Here is a 6,486-nt window from a genome sequence, read left to right on the forward strand (position 1 = left end):
GTATTGTGGGATAGTGGGATTAAAAGGAGAAGGTATTGGTATTGACTGTGCTTAGGAGAGGGTAGGGAATATACGCAAGGAGATGGGAGAGAGAGGGAGATAGAGAGACAGAGAGACAAAGAGAGAGAGAGACAGAGAGAGGGAGATAATGAGAAACAGGGGGAGGTGATACTGGCATGGTGAGAAACACATAGAGACCCGAAATAGATCTGCAAAGAGCAAGGTGTTGAGTCAGAAATTAAAAGAAGGAAGGAAGGCAGATGCCAGGGGAGAGAGGGAGTGAGAGTGAATGATAGTTAGAGAAAGAGAGATAGAGAGCGAGAGAGAAAGAAAGAAAGAAAGAGAAGGAGAGACACATGGGGTTGAGTCACATAGAGAGCAGTGAAGAAGAATCCTAAAAGCACACAGAATTACAGCAACCACAGAAAGATCCACACAGTAATACCACTGACACAGACACACTGGGAAGAGGAATGAATGATGGATATACAAATACAACGATAGGGAAAGGGCTAGAATATGGTCTGAGAATGGAGGATAGGAAGAGGAGAGAGAATGGGTTAGAGATGGAGTGATGAGGATATGTGAAAGGAGGACAAGGAGAACAAGTTTGATGGTAAGGTAAGGTGAGAGGGGGGTTGAAGGTCAAGCAACTAAAAACATGAAATAAAATGAACAACAGTAAAAGTACATTTACAAGCACACATCCTGAGACACACAAATAAAAAAATATATAAAAGACGCCAGGAACATCATAAGAAAAGGAAACTTGGAAACACAACACACACACTCCTACCTCCTGCCTATTTTTAACCACATCTGGAGGAGCCACGTGAGGAGGGGAGGAGGGAGGGGGGAGAGAGAGAGAGAGGCATGGCAGGGAAAACAGCCTGAAACAAACAGGTAGAGAGAGAGGCAGAGAGCTTCAGAGAGCAACACCAGGCAGCTCCAGCACCAAGCCAACTGGGGCAGCATCAAACAGCAGTGCTAGATCACTTAAATGCACCGCTAGAAAACATATTGTCACTAGAAAGCCCACGGTAAGCTGTGGCAATTAACGCCGGCTGTGAACTAACTCCCCGCCTCTTCCTCCGCCGAGCTTCGAGACGCCCCTGTGTGCGTTTCCCAGCCAACCGTTAGTCAACAACAGTGTGTGTGTGTGTGTGTGTGTGTGTGTGTGTGTGTGTGTGTGTGTGTGTGTGTGTGTTTTCTTTAATATGGGTGGTGAGGGTACTCTTCTGCAGTGAAGTGCATCTTTGTGTGACTGGATTGTCTCTGAGCTCAGGACAAAACAGAGTGCTGTAATGACACCAGCTAAATGCATGCTACTGTCGTACTAATGAGACAGACAGGGACAGGGACAGAGAGAGAGAGAGAGAGAGAGAGAGAATGGGGGAGACAGAGGGAGAGGGAGCGAGAGAGAGACAGAGAGAGAGGAGAGAGAGAGAGAGAGGAGAGGGAGAAAGAGAGAGAGAGGAGAGAGAGAGAAAGAGAGAGCAGTTGTCTGTATGCCACTAAAGCCCAGCTGCCTGTGAGAAGCTGATGAGGAGGAGGAGGAAGAAGAGGAGGAGGAAAAGGAAGAGGAGGAGGATTGCCTTATCTCTCCTCTCTTCCTCCCATTACCTCCCCTCTCCATTTTTTCCCCTCCCCTCTCAGAGAGATGATTCGGTTTGGTGACTTAATCCGTCTCTCCACTCAGCCCATTCATTCTGTTTAATACATATACCCACCAGTCTGCCTCTCCTCCTACTCCATCTCTAACTCCCTCTCTCTCAGAATGCTCTTAATAATTATTATTATTATTTTCTACCAAAAGCCCCTCTGAAGATCATGAGATACACTCAATTAGACAGACTAGGGCCGTCTGGGAACGCAGGGGACCCATGGGAAGCCAGGCTGAGGGAAGAGAGAGAGGGGCCTAAAGCCTAGTAGAGGATGGGCTAATTAATAAATAAGGCCCGAAGGGGTGTGGTATATGGCCAATATACCACGGCTACATGCTGTTCTTACGCACGACGCAACGCGGAGTGCCTGGATACAGCCCTTAGCTGTGGCATATTGGCCATATAACACAAACCCACAAGGTGCCTTATTGCTATTATAAACTGGTTACCAATGTAATTAGAGCAGTAAAAATATATGTTTTGTCATACCCGTGGCATACAGTCTCATATACCACGGCTGTCAGCCAATCAGCATTCAGGGCTCGAACTACCCCGTTTATAATACACCAATGAGACGTGGGGATGGAGGGAGGTGGTGAGAGGGGGAGGAGATGTAGGAGATGTAGATGATGTTAACGGGCGGTGGGATAGGTGATAGATATTCTACAACAGAAAATACTAATAATGTGTTTTAGAATGGATCATTTGTTGGAAGGGCTCCTCTGGGAGAGACGCTTGTTGTGAGATAGAAACACAAGATTGGGAATGGTTTGACGGAGAGGGAGATAATTCTTTACGTTATGGTCCTACGGATGGAGGGCCAGAGAAGTCGAAAATCAGTCAGCCAGCCCGCCGGGCTCTCCCTTGAGGTGCTCTGCAGGCTCCCCCAGGTGACCGTCTTGCCACTGCCCGTCTTACCCACAACCACTGTGGCGTCTCAGTTCTTGGTCTCGTACAGCTGGATGACCTTAATCAGGGTGACGTGCCTGACGCAGCTCCGCCTCGATCGGCTCTATCAGCTGGGGGAAGAGGGGGAGGAGACGGAAGGATGGCGAGATAGAGTGAAGCCGAGACAGAAGGACGAAGTGAGTGAAGCAGTATTAAAGACAACTTGCTGAGGTGAGTACCAGGTCACCCGTGGGGGCATCTGGTTATACAGCAGTCAGGGGCCTCTGAATTACACAGTTGACCTATGCTGACTAGCACTAGCATTTACTGTAGTTATGATGTAGCATAGTGTGCTTAAGAACCGCTACAGATACTGTCTCTATGTCCCTGTTCCTCTTTCTGCACCTGTACCAGCGGGACTGGTTGAGAGTGTTTATAAGCACACCAAATCAACAGCTAGATGAATAAATAGCCTCCTATCTCTCTCCCCTCTCTCTCTCACCCCTCTCTCTCCCCTCTTCCTCTCCCCTCTTTCTCTCTCTCTTCCCCTCCCTCCTCTCTCTCCCCTCTCTCTCTCTCGTTCCCTCTCTCCTCTCTCTCTCTCTCTACTACATGCAGAGCCGATGCAGAGTAGAGCAGCTCAACACACTGAATTATGTATGCAGATGTGATGCAGCATTTTTCATCTTGGCTCACGTCTCGCTAGTGTGAAAAGCAGATGGCACATTTTAGAGATGGCAGTCATGTGTAGAAAGAGAGAGAGAGAGAGAGAGAGTGAGGATGGATTGATCGCTACAGTCCTTTCTCCAGAAGTTTTTTTCCCCCCATTCTGCCTCTGCAGCTTCTCAGTCCCAACATTGGTTCATCAGAACAAACACTGGTGTGTGTGTGTATATCTGCGTGTGCGTGTGTGTGTATGTCTGCCTGTGTATGTCCCACCATCACCCAGACAAAGGCACATTGAGTGTCCGTTGACTGAAGCCTGAAGCGTTGAGCAGTTTTAGGGACTGGGAGACTCATTAGTTAAACTGTGAGGCTCCCTCTGTCCCTTGTCCTATAGTTAATGGATTACGCCCATCTGCTTAGACAGGCTGCATTGACGAGTCATTTTCAGCTCAACTGGAATGTGGAACTAGGAGGCCACTTTGTGTTTCTCTAATGCTCCAGAGTGTTTAGTGTTTCAGACCTTCTGTCTGTTTGTCCCTTTCCTTATCTAGTTTGCGACAATTTGTGGAGAGTTGTTTTTGGTACCTTTCTGTAGTCGATGGTTGGGGTCTCCATCGCGAGGATGAGGTCCTGGATGATGTTGTTGAACAGCGACAGGTCGACAGAGGACACCTTGGTGTTGTTCATGTCCTTCATTGACATCAGCAGGATCTGGTCTGGGGTCAGAGGTCAGGGGCATGGCGTCACATCCTGTTTGAGCCACAGCGAGGTACTGTACAGTTTAATGTGTCTAACATGAGTTTAAATGCAACTGAACGTCAGCTAGGTCAACTGTAAGTCACACAATGTGTGTGACGTCATATCCTGTCTCGAACCACAGCTAGGTACAGTTTACAGTTTAAATGCAACTGTGAGTAAAATGTATCAACTGTACACAATGTTTATTTTTCAACCATTACAGATTTACCTTTCACATAGAAATGAAGTTGTAGCTGGGAAACTCAACAAATATGTGGAACTGTGAATTTATACCGAAGTACAGAAGTACTACTGAAGCTCGCTATCAGGTAAAATATTAATCCTTTTCATGTTTCTGTCCTCTGATGCATATTTTATGACAGTGCCAGGTTCCCTATGGGGTGTCAAACTCTCATCTGCATTCTGTGTCTCTCTGCAGCTCCCTGCTCCCACACTCAGAGCACAGTCACACAGTCACACACTCTCCCACACACTCCCACACTCTCCCACACACACACACACACACACACACACACACACACACACACACACACACACACACACACACACACACACACACACACACACACACTCTCCCACACACTCACACACAAACAGGTACATGTAGGGAGGAAGGCCTTTCAACACATTGTGCCTAGAGGAAGTTATATTACAATGAGACAGGGGCAGAAAAACATTCCTGGAGTCTGACATGTTTGAGGTCAATCACAGGTCAAAACAGTCTATTCAGGACATTCATTGAAATTCCAGGAATTGGAAAGTGCCATTGGCCAATTTATTCAAAGGGGGAATTTCAAAATGAAATCTTTCTTTCTCTTTGATGTCTCTGTCTGTCTGTCTGTCTGTCTGTCTGTCTGTCTGTCTGTCTGTCTGTCTGTCTGTCTGTCTGTCTGTCTGTCTGTCTGTCTGTCTGTCTGTCTGTCTGTCTGTCTGTCTGTCTGTCTGTCTGTCTGTCTGTCTGTCTGTCTGTCTGTCTGTCTGTCTGTCTGTCTGTCTAACTGACAATGCCTCTGTTTCTCTCTCTCTGAATGTATCTCCTTCTCTGTCTATGAATTGAAGTCAAATGTAAAACCCTGGTCAGTGTGTGGGCCGATAGATGTGTTGTACATTACTGCTGGGTTAGCTCTTCATCACCCACCTTGTGCAGACTAGTCTGTTCTTGCCAGCGTAGTCAGAGTGGTCCTGTTTTGACAGCTGCTGCACCACCAGAGAGTACAGGGTGAACTCCGTCTTGGCCAGGAGCTGGAGAAAGAGGAGGGAGAGAGAGAGAGAGAGGTGGAAGGGAGAGAGAGAGGTGAAAGGGAGAGAGAGTGAGTGAGATAGAGAGAGAGAGAAAGAAAGAAAGAAAGAAAGAAAGAAAGAGAGAGAGAGAGAGAGAGAGAGAGAGAGAGAGAGAGAGAGAGAGAGATGAACCTAGAGCCAGCTGGTTCTGGGGCTCTGTTCAGCAACACACAGACCCCACAGAGCCTCAGGACAAAGCCTGACCACAGTGACTGACCCTACATTAAGAACATCCTTGACTATGTACAGACATAGCATAGCCTTGCCATTGAGAGAGGCCTGTCATCTCGAGAGAGTTGATAGGCCACATGCCCACTACCCACAAAACGAGGTGGAAACCGAGCTGCACTTCCTAACCTCCTGCCAAATGTAGGACCATATTAGATACACATATTTCCCACAAATCACACAGACCCACAAAGTTGAAAACAAATCCAACATTGATAAACTCCCATATCTGTTATGAGAAATACAGCAGTGTGTATTTACAGCAGCAAGATTTGTGTTTCCTTGTTCAGGTGGCGTTCGGCGGTCGACGTCACCAGCTTTCTAGTCACCACCGATCCATGTTTCATTTTCGTTTCGTTTTGTCTTCATTGTACTCACCTGGTTTCTATTCCATAATCAGTCTTCCTTATTTAACCCTCTGGCTTCCCCTTTTGTGTTGTGCGTGATTGTTTTTGTCAAGTGGCTCCGTGTACGTGTTCTGGATTGTTTATGTTTATCCTTGTTGGATTATTGTTGAATTTGAGTAAATATCGTGCCTTTACTCATACCTGTGTCCTGCGCCTGACTCCGCCTTAATCCATTCACCTAGAACACTGAGTGTCCCATTGCCATAATAAAAGAGAGAGAGAGAGCGAGAGAGAGAGGGGGAGGGGTAAAGAGAAAGAGTGAAGGGGGGTGAAAGAGGAAAAGGTAGAGAAGGAGAGGGGAGATGGAGGGGGTGGCAGAGAGAAAGAGAGCTGTCATTCCCACACCCATCCACCTCTACTCCATGGCCCCTACAGGCTCCATTGATGGTCAGGTCTCTCATATAGAAAGGCACCAAGCTTGTGGTGTTGTATCATAACATAACCTGGTCATGTGAACCGTGTCATATACACATATCTATCTGCCTGTTAGCTAGCATCCCAGCTCTACAGAGAGACAGACAGGCTAGCTAGCTAATACGCGCAGTGGCTGCCCAGCCCTACAGCAGACAGCTTGACCCTCTTCACACACATAC

The 6,486-nt window shown here is 47.2% G+C and overlaps 1 long non-coding RNA gene across 1 annotated transcript; it reads right to left on the reverse strand.

Annotated features, from left to right (window-relative positions):
- Positions 1-2,187: 2,187 nt before the first annotated feature.
- LOC121847837 lies at positions 2,188-5,223 on the reverse strand. The gene is made up of 3 exons (XR_006084704.1): positions 5,116-5,223; positions 3,804-3,968; positions 2,188-2,683 (listed from the first exon to the last, which is right to left on the reverse strand). It is a non-coding gene; the product is annotated as an uncharacterized LOC121847837 (long non-coding RNA).
- Between the last annotated feature and the right edge of the window lie 1,263 nt (positions 5,224-6,486).

The sequence above is a fragment of the Oncorhynchus tshawytscha genome, linkage group LG12 (genome assembly GCF_018296145.1).
Source record: "Oncorhynchus tshawytscha isolate Ot180627B linkage group LG12, Otsh_v2.0, whole genome shotgun sequence".
Taxonomy (NCBI): domain Eukaryota; kingdom Metazoa; phylum Chordata; class Actinopteri; order Salmoniformes; family Salmonidae; genus Oncorhynchus; species Oncorhynchus tshawytscha.